The sequence below is a fragment of the Canis lupus genome, chromosome 24 (assembly GCF_048164855.1).
Source record: "Canis lupus baileyi chromosome 24, mCanLup2.hap1, whole genome shotgun sequence".
In the NCBI taxonomy this organism is placed as follows: Eukaryota; Metazoa; Chordata; class Mammalia; order Carnivora; family Canidae; genus Canis; species Canis lupus.
The window spans coordinates 7,772,954-7,799,915 of NC_132861.1; the positions used below are offsets into that span (position 1 = coordinate 7,772,954).

General features: G+C 38.9%; 2 long non-coding RNA genes across 5 annotated transcripts in view; one reads left to right on the forward strand and one right to left on the reverse strand.

Annotated features, from left to right (window-relative positions):
• Positions 1 to 25,911, forward strand: part of LOC140615701 (uncharacterized) — an 82,409-nt gene extending 56,498 nt beyond the window's left edge. The window contains exons 3-4 of the long non-coding RNA XR_012016176.1: positions 23,574 to 23,743; positions 25,311 to 25,911. This is a non-coding gene — a long non-coding RNA (uncharacterized lncRNA). The remainder of the gene's footprint in view (positions 1 to 23,573; positions 23,744 to 25,310) is intronic.
• LOC140615700 (uncharacterized) overlaps positions 1 to 26,962 on the reverse strand; it is a 141,037-nt gene that overhangs the window by 8,832 nt on the left and 105,243 nt on the right. The window lies entirely within an intron of this gene.

The window sequence follows — 26,962 nt, forward strand, 5'->3', positions numbered from 1 at the left end:
ACTGCTCACAGAACTCGTTTCCTAGCAAACACATTTTCAACTCAGATTCACTACTGATATGTGCAAAAAGGCAATTGCCAAGGTTTCTTCATTAAAATATTCCATCAAAGGTATTTTTGGTTATGTGAAATTTGCATTTGATTTCAATAAAATGTATTTTTTATGTTAGGAAGAAAAACAAAGGCTCACCTTAAACATTTCACTTAAATTTACCGTATTTCTTAAGTTTCAAAAAAAAAGTCTATTTACAAGGGTGGGCCGGAAATCTCACCAGAGACAGAGAGATCATGGATGAGGCCACAGAGGGTCACATCAAAGCACAGAAACTTGACCTCCTGAGGCTCACATTCTGTTTTGAGAGTTTTGCCTATGTCTTCCTGTCTCCCAAATATTCCTGCTGAATATCCACGTCCTCCTCTTGCTTCTTTTAGCTCTCCTGTTGTCCAAGGAAAGCTGGGTGCATTGTTGCCTGATTTTTAATCCCCCTCCTTCTCATCCTCATTTTCTTTTTTAATTTTTTCAGAGGCTTTCTTTCTTTTTCTTTCTTTCTTTCTTTCTTTCTTTCTTTCTTTCTTTCTTTCTTTTTCTTTCTTTCTTGTAATCATTTCTCTGAGTTCTCTCTCAGGGGCTCAACACATGTTGAGTTCTACCAGAGGGCAGAACTCCCTCTAAAATGAGGGCAAGCCCACTCTCTCCACAGGCCTCCACTAATGGCATCTTGGCCAACAAGAGCCTTATGTTCTCTGGAGATCTCACAGGATCTCCACTTTTGTATAAAATTTCAGATGAAAATATTTTTATCAGTACAAACATGATCAGAAGCCACCATATTGCTTTGAGATGAAGAATCAAAGAAATGCAAATAATCCTAAATAGAAAAAAGAGAGGTAAGTCAAAGAAATTCTCACCAATCAGTATCATATTAACTCCTTCTTTGTACTCAAAGCATGACAACTCATATAACTTGTTTCCAATAAACCAATGGGGATTATATCTTCAATAATGAATGTGTCATAGTGAATTTGTGGGTAGAATAAAGGTTTTGTATAGCACATTTTCTACTATACTGAAACCCAAGAACAAAGTCTGACCTCTATAACCACTGTAGAGAGTATTAGAGTTAATATTTTTAAAGAATTTAGTACATGTGAGACACTGTTCTAAGGACTTTATGTAAATTAACTCAAATGCTCACAATTGTCCCATAAGATAAGTGCTATTATGCCTGCTTTATGGAGAAGGAAATGGAGGGAAAAGTATGCACCTAGTACACTCCAGAGCCAAGATTCAAACTTTGATAGTCTGGCCCCAAAGTCTGTGCTTTCAAACAGTAATTTCTAAATTTTCCTTGAATACACACATACAGACAGACAGACAGACAGACACACACACACACACAGTCATACTCACATCAAAAAGAGGGAATTCTGAAGCGTGGAAAGTTTAAACTTTTTAAGCTTAAAGGGATATCATTTTGATTGAGACTCCTGCCTTCAGAGAGCATTTAGTACTGTAAGAGCCATGGCTACTAAACTACTTTCACATGTCTTTCCTAAAAACAAGATCCTCAGTTACTTAACCACAGTACAATTATCAAAATGATGACATTAACATGATTACAATATTGGTACCTAGCATATGGACCTTACTTAGACATCACCAATTACCAAAATCATGTCTTTAAAGCAAAAGAAAATCCAAAAACATGTATTGCATTCAGTTGTCAAATCTTTTTAGCGCTCTTTAACCTGGGATATTTTATAAGTCTTGCGTTTTCATTTTATGCCATGGGCATTTTAGTAGAATGCACACCAGGTATTTAGTAGTCTGTTGTTGTTTTTTTTTAAGATTTTATTTATTTTTCCATGAGAGACACAGAGAGAGAGGCAGAGACACAGGCAGAGGGAGAAGCAGGCTCCTTGCAGGGAGCCCGACGTGGGACTCGATCCCTGGACTCCAGGATCATGCCCTGAGCCGAAGGCAGTGCTAAACTGCTGAGCTACCCTGGCTGCCCCATTTTTTTTTCTTTTAAAGATTTTATTTATTTATTCATGAGAGACAAAGAGAGAAGCAGAGACATAGGCAGAGGAAGAAGCAGGCTCCCTGTGAGGAGCCCGATGCAAGACTGCAAGACTTGATCCAGGGACTCCAGAATCACACCCTGGGCTGTCTGATGTTTTTGCAGGATCAAATTTGGGATATATGTTTTGGTGTCAGATACATTTAATTATCATTTTATTTCATTTTACAGAGGAAGAAGCTGAAGCACAGAGAGGCAATTTCCCAGGGTCACACAGCCTCTCGGTGGCAAAACCAAGTTCATATCTTGGTCATCAGCCAAAGTCCGGGGTCTTGATCCCTCACCCTTACACTCACTTGGGAAGGACATTAGAATTAATGTGTAATTATTATAATATTATTAAATATTATGTGCCAAGCAGGCCCCACCTCAGGCGAATTAAATAAAAATCTCTGGAGATGGGTCCAAGTTCTATGCTCCATTTTTTTAACACCCAAGTAAGTATAATATATGTCAAGATTACAAATCACCATAATAAAAATTTTAACTTTCTGTTGCTCCTAAGAATGAGAGGGACTTCTTAGGAAGTTAGCCAAAAACATAGGTTATTACCACAGTCTTCTCTTTCAGGATATGACCACCTAGGATAGGATCTTAAATCAGTGCCTTCAGGTTACAGCACTAAAACCCCATTTCAGAACCCTTATATTTGCTTTTTCTAAACTCAGTCTACACTCGAACCTCTCTAGATCCCTACAACATTACCCAACTCTTCATTCATTCTCAGAATACCTTATGTTCAGATTTATTTCCACTCCCAGATTGAGACTCTCTGTGAGACCAGAGACCACATCTCGTTCATTTTGGAATGCCCCAAATCAATTACAGTGATACTTCACACCCAGCTGGTGCTGGTGCTCAGTAATAAATGTTTTGCTAAGTAACTTCAACTTAAGTTTTGCTTTTGCCCTCTTAGAGCCTTAAGAGATTTTATTAGACATTACCTTGAACTCAGTATTTCACCCTAAAAGATTAGCATCAAATGCAAGGTTGAAGATTTTGCTGTGTGCTTTCCTTCCATAACATTTATGGCAGTGGAAAATATGACATGTCTTGCATGAATCCCTGGGGTGACCCACTGTCACAGATCCTGTCTCCTAAGACGTATATGTTTATTGCTTATCTTTGTCTTATTCCTAAATCAGCTCTTCCTAAAACTTTTAAAGTGAAAATCTAAAGATCTTTGGTATGTTGTTTTGTAAAAGACTCAAAATGGGATTTAAAAACGTATATCTGTCAGGTTCTTGTCCACCTATTTATTTACTCCTCCACATCCAATGGGGGCCCTGAGACTATGATACCACATGAGTTCCTAAAATCTTAGGAGGATGTGGACAACACTTAGGCCATGGGGCTTACAGTTCTGAAGAAGCAGGCTCAGAAGCAGACTAAGTGTCCATGTGACATCTGAGACAAGTGTGAGGTTTTTAGTATAGTGTCAGCCACAAATGATTACTATTATTGTGCTTGTTGAAACAAAGTAGTCTGTTCACATATACATTTCTACACCATATACCATCTTGGTCTACCGCTCAATATCACATCCAACAGGTTTCCTTTCCCAGTGAGTTCTGAAGTCCCTGTAATAGGAAGGAGTCCTGTGTAAAATCCTTTTGTTTATGTAAAGCTTGTTTGATGTACCTTCACATCCCCCTTGGATGATTGAAAACTCCTATTATCACTAACAGACTAAGCTGGTGTTTTTGAAAGGTAATGAACTTCAATCTATTGACATAAAGCCGTGAGGAGAGAAGGTCCTGGGAGATGAAACTCTCAGGTTGTGAGCAGTTTCTGTTTCTGTGGCTGCAGCCTGGCTCTAATGATCGGGGTCGGGGGAGTCACTGCAGAGCTACTTAATGGTTGCGTCAGGCTCTCTCTGCCTGGAGCAGCCCCAGTGCCTCTCTTCAGCCTCTAATGAACAGTGCTGTGGGCAGGCAGGGGTGATTCATGGGGCTCCTGCCTCATTAGAATGTCAAGCAAGGCTCAGCTGCCTCAAATCCCTTGTGCAAGTAGGCAGGCTGAAATTATAAATAAATGCATTGGCGAAAGGTTAGTGTATATTAGTGTATATAAACTAACTCTTCTGTTTTCTCTGAATTGAGTTGGCTTTACTCTTTCTAGTATATATGTCATTTAGTACCAAGTTCATTATACAAGAAATTTAACTTAATTAAGTTATAACTGAATTTAATTTCTATTTCAAGCCCACATTCTTTCAAGATCACTCATTAAGCTTTTCCTTTTGATTGGCATCTAGAGGATGAGGTGCCTATAATAATGAGACATGGGGAGGAGTGTCTACTTAGCAGGTGTTGTCCTTGCTACACACTGCCAACCTCTGATGGGTCTTTTTTCTTGTCTAATCTTCAGGTACCAACCTTGGCAGGTCCCTGTTCCAGTATCAGGGCCCTTTATGCCAATAACCTGTGCTGAGAATGTCTGGCTTCATAAATATTCTACTGCTTCCCAAACACACATATGCAAGAATTCTCTGAGGCGGTCTCTGGTCCATCTGCTTGGGCACCTCAGGCTACAAGCATCTTTCAGCCTGCCCTAAAAAAGAGAATCTGATTCTGGTTATTCAAACAGAAAAAAGGAGGTGCCTCACAGAATTAATGGACACTTAAAGATTTACATGCCCAAACCAGCAAAGACAAAGCAGTGGGAACCACAAGGTGGACACTTAAATGACTAAGGCTGTGTCCTGTGCTCTTATGTTAGCTATAGAGTGAGATTACTTAACTCTTTTATCTTCTGTAAAGGAAAGTAATGAATTAGTGCTCTCCAGAGGTGAATGCAATGGAGGATTTTCCCCAAATCAAAAGAGGCTTAGATGCTAGAAAGGCAAAATATGGCAGATATTCTCTATCCCATGCTAGGGATGGGGTAGCCCAGCTCAAATGATACCACTTAGATGGTAAGCCCTAGGCTGTTGGACAATGAATCCGAGGGCAGAAGAAACATCTTCATGCTGGACTTGGGCCATAGCCCAGAGACAATATTGAAGGCCCTACACAAACCCTTATGTGAAGTGAGGAACATCATTATTGGCACAACCAAGAACAGTGTGGATATGACACCAGGAACTGGTGGCCATAGAGAGGCCTTAAAATGAGACATGGAGGCAACACTAGTGACCTGCATCAACAGACTGCTGAGAAGTGGATAAGAATGCAGACACCTAAGCCAGCAATGGGATGTGGCAATAGTCAGGGTCTTCCCTACCCCTGTACATGAATGAGCACCACTGAAGTCCTAACCTGGGTACTTAGAAATAGGTACTCTAAGTAAAGAGAGATCCTGCAGTGCCTGAGATGTTTCTGCTCCCTATTGGTATGAGAAATCAAATTAAAATTGTCCAGTGAAAGAAAGAAAGAAAGAAAGAAAGAAAGAAAGAAAGAAAGAAAGAAAGGGAGAGGAGGAGAGAGGAGAGGAGAGAGAAAGAAGGGGAGAAGAGAAGAGAGAGAAGAGAAGAGAAGAGAAGAGAAGAGAAGAGAAGAGAAGAGAAGAGAAGAGAAGAGAAGAAAGAGAAGAGAAGAAGAGGAAAGAAGGGAAGGAAGGAGGGAAAGAAAGAAGAGAAAGAAAGAAAATGGATTTTTTTTTTTTTTTGCCCACCAGGATATATGAAGAGAGAAGGTTACAATTATTTTATATCAGCCATTAACTTGTGACACTTTGAAAGGCAAACGCTAAAAGGAAAAGTGAATTCATGAAATAAAAGGCAACAGTTCTGTCTACCCATTGACTAGGGAAAAAAGAGGAATGTAATCTATGTGATATAATCCCTAGTCAAATTCTGTGGGAAGATAGAGCCAAGGAAGGAAAGGTGGATTTTCCCTGTCTCACAGGGAGACCAGTTCTGATCAGGAAAGAGGGTTTGACTGACACCTTTGCAGTGTTAAAATGCAGATGATATAGGCAAAGCACTTCATCAAACCCAGAGTTGTGAATTAACCTTTACAAAATGAATGGCTTTTTCAGTGCTGAATAAAAGTCCCAGTGAAACAGAAGAGGAAAATGCTGGAACCACACTCTAAATCTGAGTAAGATGGTGACCTTTGCATTCTAAATACTTGCAGCTATCTTAATATGACATTTTGCATTTTTCAACCTTGCACATGATAAAATAACAAATTTTTAGAAAAACCATTGAAGTTAATAAGCTTCCCTCCCTACAAAATGAGATTCCTTCTGGCTAAATAATATAACAATATAGACTATATTTTGACCATTCGACTTTTACCATGGTGTAGATTTTTAATTAGAGAATGATTCTGGACTATGAAAATTGGCTTCTTAAAAGAGCTTCCATTGCTTCATCAAAAAGAGCAGAATTTTTTGTTAGGGTAAATTTACCAGCTCTCTGTCATCATTCGAAGCCTTAAATAGGAGAACATGAGGGGCAGTGATGTATATTAGAAGTACTTGACTCTGGATCAGATCTCCTAGGGTCTTGGGCTGAATGTACTGTTTAGTATCAGTGTGACCTTAGCCTCTTCTTCTCTAAGATAGAATCTTAATACTGCTCTAAACTATCTCACAGGATTGTCAATGAGGCTGAATTGGACAGTGCTTGTTTAAATGCTGGCAGCATTAGCCAGATATAAGGAAATAAATTTAGAATAACTTGGAATTCATGATTTAATAAAAACAGCAAAGGTTTAAAGCCCAGCTATGCATCTTACTAGCTGTGTGAACTCTCTAAATCCCACTTTACTCCTTATAGAGTGGAGATAATAATCACTACATCATAGCGCTGTTGGAGAACATTAAAAGTATAAAGATGAGCCTAGTTCACAAGCACACATTTACTAAATTAATGCATAAATATCCTAGGGCTGACTACATAATATTATTTATGTTGTATTTGAGATATTTCCTTCCAATGCATACTTCCATGCTCAGAGTTTGCATCTGGGAGAAACAAAATGGCAAGTCAGACAGAAGGATGGTCCTGTGGGGTAAGAGAGTGATGAGTGACCTTTGCACGCTTAATGATACTTTGCTTGTATTTTAGAGGAAGAGCTTGCAATGGAAACATACCTTCTATTTTAAAACTCTCAGTTTGGGGAACTAGTGTGCTCCTTACTTAATTCATCTATTTGCTCATTTAATTCATTCATTCAAAAAAGTATTGCAAGCTTTTGTCTTTTATATGAGGAATATTCTCCTTACAGATACAAGAAGATTGTGGGTATTTAAAAAAATAGGAGAGCAGCTAGAATGAGCCAGTTTATTTACAAAATCAGAACTTAAAAAAAATCAGATAGTTAAGTATAATAAAAAGGAAAAACAAAAAAAAACCTAAATGAACTACATTCTGTAAGGTGACAAACTCCTCTAGAGGGAAAGAGATTCATGGTTACTTCCCATGTTGGCAGAGTGACAAGAAAAAGAAGAATCCTCATAGAAAGAGAAACAGAGAAGCCAGGTGGGACTTTAGCAAACTTTTCATGGCTGCATGCAAAATGGCATAAATTTTAAAATTCCAAGGAGCCCTAGCCACAGATTGGGTTTTCATACATACTCAAAATGAGTGAATGGGAGTATTTGTCAAAGGCTCAGGGAAGGGCAAGGCAAAAGAGAAGCCCTGTCAGGTATTCTAGACCTTCATTAGGCATACTTTAGTGGCATTCTAAAGGCAAGAGCAAGAAAGCAAGGAAAGGTTTTGCAAAGTCCAGAGAGCAGGAGAGAAAAGAGAATTACCAGCTGCTTAAAAAGCTGAAATTTGGGCTGTGAGGGCAGAAAATGATTACTAAAGTCTGGCTAATACTCAGATTGCAAGCCTTTCTGAAGAGAGCATCTGGATTATGCCTTCAAAATATTTGAAGATTGGTAAATTACATTCAACTACAGCTGCAGCAGAGTCTAGAACCAGTTGAACTATAGATTAAATTGATCTTGCAGAATCCCTCCTAATACACATTAGTAATATGTCAGGACTTTTCCTGCTCTTTTTCTGGGGCTAAATGCCATTTACAAGCATTATGAATAATGTCCCATATACAATTTAAAAAAATATAAAAGACACATAATGGAGCAAGAAAGTGTGAACCGAAAAAAAAAAGAAAAAGAAAAAGAAAAAGAAAGTGTGAACCATGGTCAAGAGAGGAAATGGTTAATAGAAGCAGACTCAGAGATTGGCAATATGTTGCTATTATCAGACAGGACTTAAAAATAACTGTAATAGGGATCCCTGGGTGGCGCAGCGGTTTGGCACCTGCCTTTGGCCCAGGGCGCGATCCTGGAGACCCGGGATCGAATCCCACGTCGGGCTCCCGGTGCATGGAGCCTGCTTCTCCCTCTGCCTGTGTCTCTGCCTCTCTCTCTCTCTCTCACTGTGTGCCTATCATAAAAAAAAATAAAAATTAAAAAAAATAACTAATAAAAATGTTATAAGATGTAGTGGAAAAGGGGAACGTGCTGAGTGAAATGAAGGTAATTTCAGCAGAGAGGAAGTATTAAATAAAATGCTAAAAAAGTATATTATAAATGTGGAATTAATTTTACAGACTTAATGACACACTGATAGAGCAAAGGTAAATTTTAGTAACTTGGTGAATGAAAATAATTCAAACCAAAACACAGAGGTAAGAGAATAAGAATAGAGCATGTGAGATATGTGGGACAATATCACGTGGTCTATCACACATCTAATTTGAGTCCCACAAGTTGATGAAAGAGAAAATGGGATGAAACAATTCTGAAGAGAAAATGGCCAAGAATTTCCCCATACTGATAAGGGACATAAACCCACAGATCCAAGAAGTTCAGTGAATCTGAAGTAAGACAAATAAAAGGAAACCACACCTTGGCACATCATAGTTAAAATGCAGAGAATTAAAGATAAATAAAATATCTTCAAAGCAGTCAGAAAAAGAATATCATTCTCTTCAAAGGACCAAAAATCAGATTTAAACTTGATTTCTCAAAACAGTGGAGGCCTGAAGACAGTGGAGCATCTCTAAAATGCTGAAATTAAAAACCAACTAAGCAAAAACCCTGGCAACCAAGAATTCTTTATCCAATGAAATTGTATTTAAAAACTGAGTCAAAATAAACATTTTCACTCATACAAACAAATAAGAAATTCATTGCCATAAAACTACACTGAAGAAATGTCCAAAGAAGTTTTTATGGACAGGAAAAATGACACCAAAAGAAAGCCCAAATCTATCAGAAGAAATACAGAACATCAGAAATGGTAAATATGAGGAAAACAATGAAAAAATGCTTGAAAGTTGTTAAGTAAGAATTTTAAAAACTTTTTAAAACTTTATGCACATACCACACACACACACACACACACATATACAGACATGTATTTTTAAGAGATTATTAAAAGTTTATAGTAAAACAAAGTATCTTGAATTTTAGAGTGTATGTAAAAGTAAACAAAACAAAATAAAAAGTACCAAGGACAGGAGAGAGAAAATGGTATCAAACTATTGTGAGATTCTACATTGTTTGTGAAATAGAGTATTGGAAGATAGACTGTGAAAAGCTAATGTTATACAGTGTAGTCTCTAGAAGAAGCAATAACAAACAAATGCACACAGTTGTATCTAGAAGTTCAATAGAAGAGATAAAATAAAATACTAAAAAATACCTAAAAGAAGACAGAAAAGAGGAAACCAAAGAGCAAAGAACAGATGGAACAAATGGAAATTAAATACACCATTAAATGTGAATGGATTAAACTGTGAAGCATTATGCAAATATAAACTCAGTAATGATGAAAAGAGTAGCTAATATTTATTAAATGTTTATCACATGCAAGAGAGTCTGCTAATCCATTTAAATCCTGTGTCTGTTTACCTGTCACAACCATCCTATGACAGAGGTATTACTTATGCCCACATTTTGTATATATGAAAACTCAGATGAGGTATAATCATTGTTTACTGTCAGTCAACCTTAAGAGGCAGAGCCAGGATGTAAACCCAGGAAGTACGATTTCTGTGTTTATACCACTCAGATTGAATATGATGTTGATCATGGATGATGATGATGTTGATGATGATGATGATAGAGAATAAGTATTGCCAACGCATCCCTGTGGTGCTTGACATTCCATGAAAAGGAATATATATTGGGTTTGGTTGGTAATCCTTATTCCAGGTGAAAAAATTAGCTTGGAAACCTATAATAAAAATATAAATTGTTAAGTATATACCTTTCAGAATGCAGTATATTCCAGTGTTTATATCCATGGTTACATGAACTTAAGTTCAGTCAATCCAGTGGCACTGTCTGACTTCTAGCTCATATGTGACATTAAAGCTTCATTAATATTAATTATACCTATTTAGAATCTGATGCATACAAATATACACAAATGAGGACAGCTAACACATACATACTGCGAAGCATATTAATAAGATGAATCCCCCTCCTCAGTTAATAACAAGTGTGTCATCTAACTTCTATCTATGCATACGTAGGCCCCTGATGCCTTATGCCTTTGTTATAATTGTAAAGAAAAGGTGAAGAAATTACTAAAGAAATTATCAAGTGGTTCACAAGTCCCTTTGGTTTCCCTTTCCCAGGGCACAGACACATTGCTGCACATGTACCAGAATCACACACTCTGGGCTCTGTGCCCATCCTGGAGTTCTAGTTCCAATTTTGTCATAGCCTTCAAGTCACTGCTGAGGCTATAAAACCTACCCTCTTGGGCTCTGCAAGACTTTGGGCTCTAGCCAGGCTGTGATCTCAGGAGAAACAGAGAAGCAGACTGAGCATATAGCTATGAGTGCCCTTATGCAGAATAAAGCTGGTTGGACTATAAGGGAAGGTTCCACATGTGTTATCCAAGGGAGTGGGCAGAAAAAAAGTATGAGCAACAGAACATCTGCAGAATGTCGGATGTGAGGATGTTCAGAAGTCAGCTTCCCTTGAGGAATGGGAGGAAGAAGGTATATTAAGCAGGGTTCCTCAGAGAAACAGAACCAGCAGGTGTGTGTGTGTTTGTGTGTGTGTGTGTGTGCGTGTGTGTGTGTGTGATTAGATTTATTATAAGTAGTTGGCTCCGCATGATTATGGAGGCTAAGTCCCAAGATCTTAGGCAACAAGCTGGAGATCTGGGAGAGCTCATGGCATAGTTGCCTTCTGAAGGCTAGTAGACTCAAGACCCAAGAAGAATCCATGTTTCCATGTAAGTCCAAAGTCAGGAAAAGATCAATGTCTAAACTCAACAGTCACATAGAAGGAGAAGCCTTTTACGCAGCCCTTCTGTTCTATTCAGACTTTGATTGGATGGACCCACTCACCTGGGGAGAGCAATCTTCTTTACTCGGTCTGTGAATTGAAATATTAATCTCATCTAGAAACATACTCAAACACATCAAAATGTTTGACCAAATGTTGGTGCCTCGTAGCCCAGTCAAGCTGACACATAAAATTAACCAGAACAAGCAGGACATTTTTCTGGAGCTCTTATGCCTTTGCCCTCAAATAAGAAGGAAAGGAATGTTTTTGAGGTCATGTCTCCTGGATCTACATAGTTGTCTTATTACTTTTATAGGAACTCTTTGATACATACAAATGAGGATAATTAACACATATAAATTATGAAGCACATCAATAAAACGAATCACCTCTCTCCAGCTAATAACAGGGCAAGTGTTATCTTGCTTCTTTTTTTTTTTTAATTTTTATTTATTTATGATAGTCACAGAGAGAGAGAGAGAGAGGCAGAGACACAGGCAGAGGGAGAAGCAGGCTCCATGCACCAGGAGCCCGACGTGGGATTCGATCCCGGGTCTCCAGGATCGCGCCCTGGGCCAAAGGCAGGCGCCAAACCGCTGCGCCACCCAGGGATCCCTGTTATCTTGCTTCTAAATATGTATAGCTAAGCCCTTAATGTCATATTATGGGGAAGAGAAACATCATTGGTAGTTCTCATATGAAGCTTTGAAAGCCACATATATACGGCTGCTTTGAATGAGACCTCAGGGTCAGAGCATTCCAGGCAGGATTTGTTTAGACATCTTGAAGACAAACTTGGAGCAGCCTCATGGAAACTCTCATCAGTAGTCGTCTTCCACCAAGGTAACTCCACAGGTGGTAATGTGATGGGCCTCCACCCTGTAGTGCAGACAAGTGAAGGCCTTCCTCACATGGTTTCATTGATCAAAGGAACTCAGTGACCAGTTCGTTAATGTAAAGCGTTGGAACAGTGCCATGCCATGGTGACACTGTAAACAATTTCTAAGTGCTCGCTTTTACTATCATTATTCTTTCTCATGAATGAATATTATGCAGAGGATAAGGCTCGGCCAGGTCCCATATTACGCAGAGGATAAGGCCCAGCCAGGTCCCATATTATGCAGAGGATAAGGCCTGGCCAGGTCCCATATGCAGAATCCCTTGCTCCCTAGTGGGGAGGAAGTATCCCAAAACATGCAAGCTGAACTTACTTGAGATAACTGTGAAGTTGGGGTGGCTGGGAAGAGAATTGAAGCATGCTGTGAAGCTGTTATTGCAGCCGTGGACAGCTTCCTGGGAAAAATCACAGGAATTCATAGCTATTTCCTCTGCTCCCCTGTGCAGCTACTGCAAGCTTTTCAAAGTAGCACAGGACCTGGCAAAGACCACTCACAAAATATTTGCTGAACAGACAAATGAACTGAATGAATGAATCCTAAGGTGAAAATAACAAATATCACATTTTCCTAGCTTTCATCTACATCACCCCCTCAAGTCAAACGTAAGAACCCTCCTGGGAGCTTGAGAAAGGATCCAGAAATTTGACACAGAGTTCCTTTAAGCATTATATTCAAGACACAAGAGAGACAGGGTTGGTTTTCTGGCAACAGTGGAAACGTCCCCCCATATCACATTTGTGATCCACTAAGCTACAGGATTTCAAGATTCTCTGGTTTCAAAATGCTGTTGTGCTTAAGTAATGCCCTCCTCTTAGCACCAGTATCTTGAGAATCTTTTCCTCACCTACTTTTCCCCTCACAAATATCTTTGCAAGTCACAAGGAGAGACTATTCTGGAAAATGCCCTTATCAAATGATGATCATAAACTAGGCTGCCCTATTTAACTGCTTTCTTATTTTAGAGTAGAGTCTTTCAGATGGGATCTTGAAAACACTCGTGAAACACGGAACTGGAATTATTCCTGACATGGGCCAGCAAGTCAACCATGAGAGTGTTTATCAGTTGTCTTTTGCTGGGTAGCAAACCATCCCAAAACTTAGTGCAGGTCAGTACTTTGGGCTGGGCTCGACTGGGCACTTCTGGGCCAGGCTTGACCCTTCTTAACTGGGCTCACTGAAGTGCTTTATGGGGACGGCTGGGTCTGGCTTCTTTACAATGGTCCTAGATGGGACAGGTGGATTGAGAAGGGCTTCTCTCCATGTGGTCTCTCATTCAGAAGTAGTTAATTTAGGGTTTTTTTTTTTGTTTTGCTTTTTTTTTTTTTTTTTATGACAGGCCTGGGGTTCCAAGAGCAGCAAGAAAGCAAGCCACCATGTGCAAACACTTTTCAAGCCTCCGTGTTATATTTGCTATCATACCATGGTCTAGCTCACAGGCAGTGTAGGAGGGGATTACCCCAAGGGGTGGCTATGGGAAGGTATGAAAAAAGTGGGGGCCCTCACCACCACAATCTGTGTTTCAAAATGTGGTAGAAGACATACGGGGATCCAGAAGGCCCAGATTTTGTCACTGCGAAGCCTTCTCATCAGAATCAGAAATGTGACTCAGGAGCCCATCCTTCTGGCATTCAGATGCTCCTACTTCTACATTCCCACCCCCATGCCTCCTTTCCACCTCTTACTCCTCTCTTCTGTGGCTTCATCACTGCCTGCTTCCAGATATATTTCTCTTCATGCAGCCCTGCAAATGCATGGCAGGGATGATAAATGAGCCTGACTTCCTAGATGACGTGACTATCCAGAAACACAGCCTGGAGCGTGCACAATGCAGCGGCTTCCACACACAATGCAAATGCCGGAACATGTTATGGGGTTGGACAGAGGTCATTGCTGCAGAAACAGAATACCATTTGAGACTAGAATTCTAGGCTATAGACAGCTTGGCTTAATTAGAGGAATAAGCAAATAAGTACCTCAGGGTAGCTTTTGGATTGCCTCAACAGACAAAAATGTATAAGTGAAAAGGTTACATGCAATTAGGCAAAATTCACTGTGATCTGGCTGTCTGGTTTAGTTCACTCAAATTATATATAAAGAATCAAAGAACCATAAATGAAAGCAGAAACATTGGTTGCCACTATAAATCTGGTAAGTGTTTTTGATCAAGGAAAGCTTTCTTACTCAACAGGCTCTGAGCTCCTAGTTACCTATGGATTTATTTTTATAGAAAGAAATGAGCTCTCAGTAGTCCTCATTACTATCTTGCTAGATAAAAAGATCAACTAATCAATGAAAGTGCTGGTTTCAAATAGTATATAATACAGATAAAATAAAACAACTCGGACCTTGTCCTTCCAGAACTGACACATGAGTAGGTCACATTGGTTCAAAGACAATAGACAGATATAATACCCTAAACAATAATAATTAAACATTCAACATCATCTAATACTAGAGCTGTCCTAAGTGCTTTATCTGTACTATTTTGCCTAAAATAAATGATGAGGTGGTTGGGTATCATTATCTCAAATGGCCAAGGGAGCAAACCAGATCTCCAACAGGATCTGCAAATACAAATTGTCACAAAGGTAGAAAACCTTGAGTCCTGGACCCAAACTCAGGCATGAGTTTGACTCCAAACATTCCACTACAATATATTCCCCCTTGCAATCACACATGGTCAGAGAAGGCAAGACACAGATTTCAGTAACCCTCACTGGACCGTGGACTGAGTGCCAGCCTTGTGCCAGGCATGGATGGTGGAGGTTGGAATGGAGAGCCAATCCTTAAGAACTGTACAGATTAGAGAGAGGGACAGAGTGGCATGCAATACAGTTTCATTAGGGCAAGCCTGTGTCTGCAGTGGGTGGCTACTCGCAGGGTAGACTTTAGAGCAGAAACAAAGACCAGCATGGACCAAAGAGTTCGCTTTACCTTCTGACTTCTTTTTTTTAATTATATATATATATAATATATATAATAATATACATATAATATATAATATTAATTAATTAATATATTATATATATATAATATATGGGGGGGGGCAGAGACACAGGCAGAGGGAGAAGCAGGCTCCATGCCAGGAGCCTGATGCATGACTCGATCCCAGGACACCAGGATCACGCCCTGGGCCAAAGGCAGGCGCTAAACCACTGAGCCATCCAGGGATCCCCTCCTTCTGACTTCTTATCCTGGCAACTTCCCCCAGCCCTTTCTCTAATACAGATATGATATTCCTTTCCAAGTAAAGCCCTTGATATTGTCAACTGTGTTACAAATGTATTAGCCAGACTAACCCCACAGTTCTTGCTACTGCTCAAATCAAGAGAGAGAATAAAGAGAAGCTAACATCAGACACTGTGACTATTTTAAACATATCTTCACCCTCTAAATTTATTCTAGTTTAAAAAGACCTTTAATGACTTCATGATTCTTTTACTATCTCTATGGTATAGCAACATTTCAGACAAGAAAACAGACAGAGAGAGGCTGAAATTCTCAAGATGACTATATTAGTTTGCTAAGGCCACCATAATAAAGTATCACTGGGTGGCTTAACCAACAGACATTCATTTTTTCACAGTTCTGGAAGCTGGAAGTCCCAGGTCAAGGTGTTAGCAAGTTTGGTTTCTTCTGAGGCCCCTCTCCCTGCTTCCCTCTGGATCCTCACATGTTCTGCTTCTGTGCCTCTGCCTGCCTAGTGTGTTGCTGTGGCTTAATCTCTTCTTCTAAGACAGCAAACATATTGGACTAAGATCCACTCTAATGACCCCATTTTAACTCAATCACCTCTTTAAAGACTGTATCTCTAAATACTGTCACATTCTGAGGTAGTGGGGTTTAGGGCCTCACCATATGAATTTGGGGACAGCACAATTCAGCCCACAACAGTAACCCAAATACAGGATGTTGGAGCCTGGATGTAAGACACCACTGATTCCATATAAAGTCATTTACTTAGGTAAAACTCACTTACCTTCTTTTCCCTGAGCTGTTCACTGCTTTCCTTGAATCTTAGTTTATCTCATACTGAAACTTACTAAACAGACTTAAGACCATCCTTCCTTCCTATCTATATATAAAAATATACCCATTTCATGGCACAGTAACAAAAAAATGTTACTTTTGTTTTGTTTTTTGTTTTGTTTTGTTTTGTTTTGCTGTTCCTGTTAGAGACACCTGATTCCATAGTTGGAAATACTTATTTCCTCATAGGAATGCCCGTTCACAATTCAATTCTCTTGCATGACTTTCAACTTTCTACTTTGTAAAATAAGTGTATGTTTCTGTCTCTCTTCCTTTAAACTTATAAACTCTCAATAATCTTTCTATGTTTTTTGGGAGTATGCACTCTGAATGAGAGTCCTAGATGCTATAGTGAACAAGATAGGTAACGTCCTTCCTTTCCAGACCTTTTGCCCTGGTTTGGAAACAAATGATACACAAATAAGTAACTAAATAGACTAGACTATTTTAAATAGTGGCAAATCATAAGAAGAAAATAAAACAGAGAAAAGGAAGAAAGAATGGGGGTCGGAGTCCAGTCCCATTGGCCAGGGAAGAACTCTTGGGAGAAATGTTCTAAGCTGAATCTTAAGAGATAAGGTGTCATCTACATGAAGGCTGAGAAGAGTGCTCCAGGCAAAGAAGCAGCAAGTATGAATTCTGAATTGAGATATGAATTCCAAAGTGGGAAAAAGTGTGGTGTATTTAAGTATAGAAACCATGTGAGTGCAACAGAGCAAGTAAGAAGGTCAGAGATAAAATTTAGCCAGCATCAGATATCTTGGTCCTGCTGGACCACAGCAAGGATGCTGAATAGTGTTCTTCATGTAATGAGAAGTATCTCCTGGATGGGGTAGAGGTTTAATGAATGTCTTCAAATATTAATTAAATTAAGCTTGCCCAGGATTTGGTTGTTCTGGTAACCTAGGTGAATAAGTCTATATGAAAACAAAGGAATTGTGGTCAGTAGCTCCATATGGCCTGTGTTACAGTCATTGGTGTTAGATTTCTACCCAGTTGTCAGGATCTAAATCAAATGATTCCCTGTGTCTTCTACAAGGATTCTTATTTTTTTGTCAGTGTTAAGTAATTTAACATCATTACATTTTCATTAATTAGCTGAAAATTTTAAGATAGCAATAGTCTTATAATACTATTCCTCTTAAGATAGCAATAAAATATCTCCTGAATACCCAATGGCAACTATTAGGTTTCTACTCTAGTACAAGATACAAGTAAATGACTTCATGCAAAACTTTTTCATAACTGGAATAGCTGCTGTGATTATCCATCTTAAAACTGAAACATCTTTGGTACTTGGTATGACCTTCATTTCAGGCTGGGCTGAAATTCTGTTAGGGAAGAGAATGTGGATGCACAAGTACTATTTTGAGGAATAAATAGCAGCATCTTTTCTATTCTCTTAAACTCAAGATAAAATATAGTGTGCAGCAGGTGTAGAGCTCTCTTCACAGTACAAGTAAAGCTACAGAAAAATCATTTCCACATTAGAATTGAGATGATTCATCATTTTTCTCTAGCATGAATCTCATAGAAATATTTTGCCCTCAATATCTTCTCTAAGCAAAGTTGCAAGGTTTGTAATGACTAAGAGTCTTGGAAAAGAAGCACATTTGTCCTGAAAATTAGAAACATCTCTTCACCCATTCACATTCCCTGAAAGAAGGAAATTTGCACCTTATCTTTATTGTCCTTAGCATGGAAATCTTCTTTTATTTTTAACCCAGAAAATAAAACTGAGAGGCAAAAAATGTGAGTTCTAAAGGATACTTAGTTTTAGAATTTCATCTGGAATTTTAAAAACACAATTAAGTATGTTAAATGAAATTGCATGGGGCACCTGGCTGGCTCAGCGATTGAGCATCTGCCTTTGGTTCAGGTCATGATCCTGGGGTCTTGGGTTAGAGTCCCACATCAGGCTCCTTGCATGGACCCCGCTTCTCCCTCTGCCTATGTCTCTGCTTCATGAATAAATAAATAAAATCTTTTTTAAAAAAAAAAGAACCAAAAAAATAAATAAATGAAATTGTGTATCCTTCACATTATTTAATTCAACTACTTCTTCTATGCGTTACTTCAAATTTAACAATTCTATTTGGGTAGAACAGTGGCAGAGTAGAGTGATCTCTTGTTATGAGTGGTGCTGAAGTAACCAAATGAATGGATCACCACTGAAGTCTGCAGAGGTTCTTTCAGCAGGTCTAGATTGTTTCTTATTAAAGAGAAACAAAAAGGAAATTAAAATATCACAAAATACCCAATCAAGTTGGCAAATAAGGAACATGTGTGAACAATGGCTACCGGCTACCGATGGTTCTGCTTTTGGTTACATTTTCATATATCTTGCTCTGTTTAACAAACCTGGCCATTGCCCTTCTTCTCAATACCTATCCCATGTATAAGCCAACTTATTTGTTGGGACCACCTGATTTCAAATTGCCCACATCTACCAAGGCCCAATTATTTACTACTTCATGGGTCCTCTCAATTGCAATGATATTTTTGCTCATGTTGATGACCATGAAAGCTAGGTACATATCCAAACATGTCAAGGTGAGAACAAGAAAAAGGAACGGAGAAGATAGCAGCTTTTCAAAGTCTATTCATTTTGAAAATGTAATCCTGCACCTTATGTGATTTTGGCACCAGGTCATGATATTCAGCATGTTGTTCATTCCTCATGGGGGTGCATCATCTTATTGTATCCGCCACAGGTTAATTGCAATGAGAATGTAAAATTGGTTTAAGTGATATTGAATAACAGAAAATACATGGGCTTTGGACAAAACTAGGATTGGATCAAGAATCTACCATTTCCCAAAAACAAACTTAACAACAACAACAACAAAGGTTGGAGGGGAGGGGTTTCCTGGCTGGCTCAATCAGAAGAGTGAAAGACTCTTGATCTCAGGGTTGTGAGTTCTAGCCCCCCATTGGGTACAGAGATTACCAAACAAATAAATAAACAAACTTTAAGAAAAAAAAAGAATCACCAGATGAACAGGCTTGAGTCTCAATTACCTCATCTATAAATAATGACAATACATATAAATTCATTAGGGTACCATAAAGATTAGATCCAAATAAGTATGTCAAAGTACCTAGTATGGCATGACAATTCTTTTTTCTCTCTCTCTGATAATTTTGCTCTTGGACATACTCAGAAAAAAAATTCTCTTCGCCAACTTCCAGAAAGACATGTCAAAGCTGGAAAAGGCCTAAAGGAAAGCAGTTAGAGGAAAGAAGTAGTGTCTAACATTGTCAAAATAAAAACTTTAGGGCTTTCCTTTCCTTTTCTTTTTTTCTTTTTTTTTTTTTTTTACTTTTTATTAAAATTAATTTAAGTAACATATAGTGTAGTATTAGTTTCAGAGGTTGCATTAGATTCATCAGTTGCATATAATAGCCAGTGCTCACTACATCAAGTGCTCTCATTAATGCCCAAGACCCAGTTACCTCATCCTCCCATCCCCTCTCCCTTCAGCAACCCTTAGTTTGTTTCCTGTAGTTAAGAGCCTTTTATGGTTTGTCTCCCTCTCTCTTTCCATCTTATTTTATTTTTCCTTCCTTAGGGCTTTTCTCTTATGGTCTGGTATGGCATATAATATGGATTTCATAGTACAGTATTAGAAAAACAGAATTTGGGAGTTTTTTTTTTAAAACTTTGAGGAGACAAGCAGAGATAAAACAGAGACATAAATAAATTTGGGAAAGGCCAAAATAAACTGATGGATATGGAATCCATAATGGGATGAAATAGTTATTAAAGTCTCACAAAGGGATCCCTGGGTGGCACAGCCGTTTGGCGCCTGCCTTTGGCCCAGGGCGCGATCCTGGAGACCCGGGATCGAATCCCACATCTGGCTCCCGGTGCATAGAGCCTGCCTCTCCCTCTGCCTGTGTCTCTGCCTCTCTCTCTCTCTCTCACTGCGTGCCTATCATAAATAAATTAAAAAAAAATTAAAGTCTCACAAAGGTGAGATTGTGATCATCATGCAGATATAGAATGAGCCTGTGTTGAGTATTTTATTGAACTTCTTAAAGAGGGAAACAACAAGATACAACATTATTGCAAAGAGCACTGGAAAAGCTAGAATTGCCAGGATAAGATTAGTGCTGGGTTCAGTGGAAAACTGAAATTATCTTGACTCTGTTGGACAGAAGTCTACAAATTGACCCTGTCCCTAAGAGGTATAATAGCCACACCCAAAAAGAACATCTAGTAACTTCTTTTGCTAATGTCTAAGCTTCAGATAATTCTTTTTAAACACTATAAAGTAAGATCATCAGGGATGCCTCACCTCTTTAAGTAGACATTGTGAAGAATAACTCCCTCTTCCCACAAGACATCTGTTGAAACCACTTATTCAGTTGGACTAGTTTCTATTCTTGGCCAAAATTGCTACTGCCATGATTGCAGGGGTCAACTCACTTAATAATCTTAAAGCTGAAGGAAGATATCTGATATAGGTTACTTTGATTAAGTTGTCTCTCCTGTCTGGAAAAATCTTTTGCCATTTTAACAATAGTAACTTGACAAGAGGGGATCCCATTTGAAACTTAAAAGACAATCTCTTAAAATTCATCAATGTAATTCATCTGGAAGAAAGTATCAAATGAAAGACAGGATGTTGAATTAAAATAATTTGGGCCATTTTTATTGTATTTTAACACAAACCAAAAAAATTATAGGACAACATAAACAAGGAACAAAAAGACCAAAGCTGGGATTAAAGGTTTTGAAAAACTATAAGAACACATAAGAACAAAATTTCTTTCATTCTATACAGGTCTGATGGTATATAAAAAAAAAAAGAAAAATTGGGATTCACTACTGCTCTGGTGATAATAAATTTTATTTATGTTTAAAATAAAAAATAAGCAGGCCTATAATTTAAGTTGTGCAGAGACACATAAAAAATGTTAGTGCTCACTGGGACATTCATGAAAAGGAAGACTGACAGGTAATAAAACTATATCTTAATCTGTGAGGGTTTTAAAATCATTTCTGTATTACATAAACAGGCTAATTCAAAGTGCTTACTTTATTGTGATCACACAGAATCCCCGGAAAAATTAATTTACAGTGGAGAGAAGCAGGATTTTTTTCCAAATAAATAATTTATATTGATGCTTGTCCTTTTTACTTAAAGAAGTTCTGAAATAGCTATAAATTGAAGACTTCCAACTGATTAAAGCCTCTCCATCTTTGTCACTCTGTGCCAGCCAGTGGCCAGTGTGCTTGACAGAATTCAAAAGGAGAGAGAACAGCATATGGCAGAATGAGTTTTGAGCCCCAGAGAAAGCTTCCCCCATTCCCACTCCATCTGTGCATTGTGTGGCACCTCTCCCCATAGCACAGAGATGCTGAGCTAAGGATGGGAGAAATGTATGATGGCAAAATGCAGAAACAGCTTTTGTGTCATGCTAAGCATTAACAAAACACTTCCATTCCACAGCACACGTCTTAAACTGAGAGAGATGGGTGGTATAAGTTTATCTGAGGGCACTCAGACTGATTCTTCGAGTTCAGTGCACAAAGCAAGCTTCCTGGAGTAAGGCATTGTGAAATGATAGCTGGAATATGTCAATGTTTGGCTTTGGGACCTGGGGAAGGACGTGTTGTGCAAATCATTGGCCTCCCAGGAAACCTCAGGAATACATTCGAGCAGCCAGGGAGTCCTGAGAGGGCTCAGAGCAAGCAAACCGTTGGAGTGTTTCTCCTGTGCACCTCAACCCAAATAGTTTTGCTGATAGAGGCTGAAAGAAAAAAAAAATGGAGCCAGTGATTTGTGTTGTATTATGATAAGTGTGCTGTTAGGAGACTTTGACTAGTCAGTAGTCATTGTTTCTCCAAAATGCAGGGAAACACAGGAAAACGTTTGTCCTTCTGTTTTGCTCTCTTTCTACCCCTTTCCTCAAGCTATGATGAAGGCTCTGATTGTCTCCACCTTGACTGCTGAACCCCAGGCTACTACTCTGCTTCTGGGCTCCCAGCACAAAATGAACACGGCAGGAGGGCAGAGAGCAGAAAGACAAGAGGCAGAGCCTGGGGACACACCACCCGGTCACAGCTGTTGCTCACCCTCTTCCTCTCTTCCCCTTTCAGGGGTGCGTGTGCACATGCACCGGTGCACACAAGGGAAAACACATACACACCACTGAGAAGCCTTCTTCAGTTACTGACTTAGGACAACTTAGCGCTAGCTTCATCAGGATCTACCCTCAAAGCTGAGAGAGATGATTGGCCAAAAATTCTTGCTTGGTCCAAGCGACACGTTCTGAGTCCACTCATTCCTTCTACTATTCCTCTGACTATTACATTGGAGAAATTTGGGGATTTCCATAAATAAGGCTACACAGCAAACAATTCATGGAAGAGCTACAGACAGTGTACCAGAGGCAGCCCCAGCCCTGAGCTGTCAATGTATGGGAAGCATGAGTCAGTTCAATCCCCAGACAGCATGGAGAATGATGATTAACTCCATTAATTAATTAAGTGGAGGTCAGTTAAAATTTTGACTGTATCATCATTTTTATTTTCCTGATGTTTAATCACTTCTAGCAAATAACGAGGGCAAGCTACATAAAATATTAAACAACCATATTTAAAATTTCTTATAAAACTCTTATATAACCACTGATAAAACCATATGGAAGGCCACAGAATAAAATGAAGCATTTGTTACTTGATTCACAAAAGACAGAATCTAACATAAGGAAAAAACCTCCAGAAATTGACATAAGAAAGGCAAATTACAAGTGTCAAATTATCTTCAGCATAATCATCACCACCAGCAACATCATAGGAACAATAGCAGTAACTAATATTTACTGAGCTCTTCCTAGGTGCCAGCACTATTAGTCTAAAGAACTTTACATATATAATTTCCTTCATGGTTTGGGTGAGACAACTGAGGCACACAAAGACAATATAAATTGGTTGGGGCCCCATAATTGGTAGGGGTTTGGGTGGGGTTTTGGACAAAGTCAGTTTGAGCCCATGATCTTAAACAGACTACAAGGTAGTACACACGGAAGCTGGCAGTGGGTATCAGTGGCCCTGTACTCCTTTGTCTAATGTGTTTATCTGAGGATGCTTCTCAGCTAGCCCCCCTAAAGGAGGGCTAAAGGAGGTAACTCACTTGTGGCTAAAGGAAGATGGGTAGGAGGCAGGACAAGAGGAGGCACAAAGCTTTCTGATTCATGATTCCCACATTTCCATTGCCCTCCCTGATCTACTCATCTATAGCTGCATTACACGTTATCCTAAAACTTAATAGTGTCAAGAGTGAGTTCATGTAAACAGTTATTAACAGTGTGAACAATTATTATTTCCTCTCATTGTTCTATAGGAAGTTGAGGCTCAGCTACGCAGTGTCCTTCATGCTTGGTGTTCTTCATGTTCCCTCTTCGGATGGTAGCTGGGGCTGAATCATCTGCAGGCTTGACTGGGCTGGATTGTTCCAGAATAATCTGGAAGAAGGAACATTCACAAGTCTGGCAGTTGATTCTGGCTATTACTGTAAGTTTACCTGTCCACAAGAGCACCTACATGTGCTTCTCCATGTGGCTAAGCACTCCTTCACAGAAAGTTGGCTTCTGGGGTGCCTGAGTGGCTCAGTTAGTTAAGCATCTGTCTTCAGCTCGGGTCATGATCCCTGGGCTGTGGGATGAAGTCCTACATCAGGGTCCCAGCTTGGCGGGGAGTCTGCTTCTCCCTTTACCCCTCCACACTGCTCATGCACTCTCTCTCTCTCTCTCTCTCTCTCACACACACACACACACACACACACACACACACGTGTGTGCTCTCTCTTTCTCTCTCTCAAATAAATTTTAAAAAAAAGAAAACAAAGTTGGCTTCTGCATCATCAGTATTCCTTCATAGTAGTGCAAAGCTCTAAGAAGGCAAGCAAGTTAGAAGCTATCGGTCTTCTCAGATGCTAGACTCAGAACCAGTATAACATAATTTCTTCCATACTCATTGATCAAGCAAGTTAGTTTAGATTCTGACATAGAAGAATTAGACTCCACCTATCAATGGGAGATAATAAATAATAATGGAAGATGGCAAATAATAGTAAATAATCTGCAGCCATCTTTAATGTACCTCATCTACCAGTGCCTACCAATCTTTAGTGCCAATAACCTTAGAGGCACCAAGCCCTATGCAACAGACTTAGGAGTCTTAATAACTTACACCATAAAGCAAACTGCCTCTGAGAACCAAGAAAACCTGGTATAGTGAACCCTGGCTGTACCTTGCCCTTATATCTAAAATACATTTGTCAGAAACCGTCTTTTATTGCAACTCACATAGCTTTACTGTAAAATTTCAAAACTGTGCATAAAAAAGTTAGGAAAAAATACCCAGTAAGCACCAATCTTGTTTCTCGACAAAAACATTTGGGCTTTAAATGCCCTAGACACACAGTGGACTACCACGGTTTGGACTCCCAGATTATTTTAAGCATCCAGATGCCACCTGCAAATTTGTGTCTGCCAGAGATACCCCCACCCCTCTCAACTTAAAAATCCCTGGCATTTTAACAAGGCATCACTTTCTTTATCACATGACAAAAATACTTTTTGCAGTGCATCAATTCCTCAGATGAAGCATGGTTATTATGTCTATTTTGATTGTCTTTATAAAAACTCAGTCTTCAATGTCCTGGGACATTTTAATGCTGTGTGTCGAGCTAATGTGCAAGATATATATCCATTATTACCTATTTACTTGGGTTATTGTTCTGGCTAAGGTGTAATTTTCCAGCAGGCATTTGTTTAGAAATTTGGCAGCACACAGAGAACATTTCCATACTTAAAAAGCATCCAAAATTTAGAATGACATCCAGTGATATTAAGCAAGTGTAGATAATGCTCTCCAACTTCATCAAATATTCATGGTTAATTATAGTCATAATATTTATGTTGCTGTGAAAATTAAGGTTGTGAGCTTCTTGTACACAGGCAAAAATACAAGCCTACAGACTATGCTATTGCTTACCCCTTTCATTACTAGAATTTCTCATTGTCATTAAATAGAATGGCAAGCATGGTGTTCTTTGGCTCTCTAATTCACATTGCAGATCTGATATCTCCCGTGATAGACCAGAAAGACATGTTGAAGTAGCTGAAGACCCATCAGAGCATGTCCCACAAGAGGGGAAATATGGGATCAGAGGACCACTGGCTACATTTTCTGGAACAAAAATCAGAACACATGGACTGACAAGCCTGGGAATACTTTGAGCAGCCACAAGATAGATGATTTGAAATTCAAAGTCGTAGAAAATGAGACATATGGTCATCACATCTGAAGGGAAATCAGATCACATGGTACAGATGAAGAAAGGGCTCAAATGATCTAGTCTCCTATATTGTCTACTCAGCCATTGTAGGGAACAAAAATGCCATTGTAAATTTAAAAGGCAGGTAGGGAAAAATCTTTCCAGAATGTATATCTAGTTCAGAAAGCCTATCTCTGAAGACCATCAATCAAAAGTAAAATTCAGGGGCAGCTGGGTGGCTCAGTGGTTGAGCATCTGCCTTTGGCTCAGGCCATGATCCTGGGGTCCTGGGATCGAGTCCCACATCAGGTTCCCCACGGGGAGCTTGCTTCTCCCTCTGCCTGTGTCTCTGCCTCTCTCTGTGTGTCTCTCATGAATAAATAAATAAAATCTTAAAAAAAAAAAACAGTAAAGTTCAAACTTCCTGGATAAACTTGTTACTTTCTTGCCTCATTTTCTACTTCCCTTTTCATGCTTCTGACATGCCAGATCAGGACATTTGTGATCCCATGCTGCCACACCCTTGGGCCCTTTCTTATTGTATCCCTTCTTTTAGGAATATTTATTTAGATGTGGTTTCTTAGGCAAAAGTTCATCTCATCTTTAATATTCAAAATTAGTATCATCTGTGCTTTCTTAACCTTCCAGAATCTAGCAAGCTGAGGCAGATGCATGTTCTTCCAAGTTCCTCTCTCTTATACCTATACATCTTGTTACTAATATTGCAGCCTACTTATAGGTTTGCATGCATGTCTTCCTCACAAAATTATAAAAAAATACTATTAAATTTGCATACAACACACATTTTGGAGACATAGTGGATGCAATAGACAACACAATCAAGTTTCAAAAAGATTTCAGCATGTTGAAATCACAGACCAGGATATACATAATGAAATCTACTGGAGTACAATGGATTTCACTGGATTTCTGAAGAGCAAGTACAAAATTTTAATGAAGACCTGGCTGAAGAGCACAATGAGAGAAATTACTGCATTTTTAGTTCATTATAAAAATGCTATAAATATATAATAGTAATGTGGCACCTTAAAAAAATAGGGCCAATCTTCAGCCACCTTCATAAGTGTATCCATACAGATAGAGCAAGGCTATGGGCACTTATTAGTCTGATGGGTCCAACATTCTAGAATGTATTGTCTGGCCTAGAGAAACTTTCTTTTAAGAAGGTCATTAGCAAAAAAAAAAAAAAAAGTCATTAGCGGAGTTCTATTAACTGACACACAATATACACTACTAGTTGCCTATCAATATCAATATTTATTTTCCCTTTCTCCTGTACAATTTTCTCAGAGATAATGTGCCTGGAAAAATTATTATGTTTCCCAGCATCCCTTGTAATTATGTGATAGAGTCATGATCCATCAGACCTCTGTGAAACTATGACCCTCCTGAGAACACCCTGTGAAGAGCACATATTTCACAAACACATT